The sequence below is a fragment of the Monopterus albus genome, unplaced genomic scaffold (genome assembly GCF_001952655.1).
Source record: "Monopterus albus unplaced genomic scaffold, M_albus_1.0 scaffold345.1, whole genome shotgun sequence".
In the NCBI taxonomy this organism is placed as follows: domain Eukaryota; kingdom Metazoa; phylum Chordata; class Actinopteri; order Synbranchiformes; family Synbranchidae; genus Monopterus; species Monopterus albus.
This window is the reverse complement of record NW_018128225.1, coordinates 266,575-268,739: the sequence shown is the minus strand read 5'-3', so window position 1 is coordinate 268,739 and position 2,165 is coordinate 266,575.

Below are 2,165 nucleotides of genomic sequence, written 5' to 3'. Positions count from 1 at the left end.
TTGTTTTTATACTGCTTACGAGGACAGTTCCTGTCATATACTTCCATGAATATATTTAAAAATTGCTCATATGCTTTGTCTAAGTCTTTCTCTCTGTAAACTGATTCACAGTTTTGCCCCATAAAATCCTCTTTTAGCCTCCTTACAGCATGTTCGTTCATCACCCTCCTATAAAAAAGATTTGTTTTTGGCCTTTCATTTCTAACATGGCAGTCATAAACCAAAAATACTGGTAAATGATCACTGATATCATTTATAAGTAATCCACTAGACATTTTGCTATCAATATCATTAGTAAATATATTATCTATTAGTGTTGCATGCTGGGTTGTTAATCTACTTGGTTTTGTAATTGTTGGGTATAAACTGCATCTATATAATGTGTTAATAAACTCCTCAGTTGCTGTGTGCTTGTTAGGATTCAACAAATCTATATTGAAGTCACCACATATGAACATTAATTTATGACTTATTGACGAGTAATTTTCTTCCATCCAGTCATTACATTTTTCTATGCTGGCTCCAGGTGCTCTATAAATACAGCTTATTACAACATTCTTCTTTTTTTTCCAAAAATAGTTCAACACACATTTAGGTTTGTGTTTGTAATGTGACAAAATGTGGAAAATTTCAAGGGGTATGAATATAGCAGGCACTGTATATATTGGGCTGAGGTCTGGGCTCTGAATCCAAAAGGTGGATTCTGTGTCTCCAAATCCATTCTGTAGTAGATTTACTTGGATGTTTAGGGTCATTGTCCTGCTGCATCTGCCAGCTTGTTCTGAGCTCATTGACATTTTCTTGTCTCCATTTTGACTGTAAGACTTACAGCATTTCCTCTAGTGATTTAGTTTATTGCAATTGTGATACTACTGGGCACTTTTCTTTCTTTGCTGCATGCCTATCCCCAAAGTTTCTACAGTTGACAATGCTCATTTTTCTCTGAAACTGGGCTTTTAGCTTACACTATGGTGCCTCCTGCTGGAGTCCAGCTGCACTGCATTAATGTTTGCTGCCATCTGTGGCACTGCAATTGCTTTAGTACTTTCCTCCGTCATTTTGTGATTGCTTTGGTAAGAGTCAGTTCGCTGTCTCTCAGCAACCCTTTTCTTAATTATTGGTCAGCTCTCCAAACTGACAACTCTTTGCTTGAATCATCCAGGTGATTCAGTTCACCTTGATTTTGGTTTGAATGGAATTTGTCTATCCATTGTCTTGTTCTGTTGCGGGTTATACACCTCATGAAATCTGTGTTTCAGGTCAGCACAAGCAGCATGACCATCCATTATCTATGCTGCTTATCCTGGAGCCAATTCCAGCTGACACTGGGCAAGAGGCGGGGTCCACCCTGGACAGGTCACCAGTCTATCACAGGGCTGACAGCTAGTGACAGACAACCACACACACACAATGATGTTCTAAACTCCTCTCCTCTCCTCTCTCCATCCATCTATATGCCACCACTACCCATCACTAACTGTGTCTCCTCTCTCCCATAGTGTGTCCTCTCTCTCTCCCTGCACCTTTCTGCAGGTTGTCCTGGCTCTGGAGCTCTATGTCTCTGACGAGCAGTCACCAGCCACATCAACCTGACCAGTGTTTGTTTGTTTGTTTATGTCCTGTTGATTTTCTTTTCTTTGGTTTACTGTTCACCAGTGCCCATTGTTTACTATTGTTAAAAATTGTAGAAATCATGTTTTTATTTATTTGGCTTTTGCTGTATGAAATACACACTTGCTTTGAGGAAACACTAACTTGTTTTAATTTTATACCCTAAACAGACACTTTAATATACATATATAGTGTCAAATAAAAGCCGAATTAAAATTGAATATTTGCTGAGTCAAACTGAAATCACTCTGGATCATACTGTCTTGTATCATTGCATATTTTGCAGTATTGTTTTTGTATCTAATCCAGCTTCGAGATGTCCTTATTCGAGCTGGGTCACTCTCCGGCCCTATTATGGGCTGTGATCTATCGCCCACCTAAGTTTAATAAGGATTTTATAAGTGATTTTTCTGACTTCCTGATTTATTTTATGCCTAGATATGAGCAGGTTTTGATTATTGGGGATTTTAATATACATGTTTGTTGCCCTGACAAACCTCTAGTTAAGGCCTTTTTAGATCTTATTGACTCTTTTAATCTCACACAATCTGTGG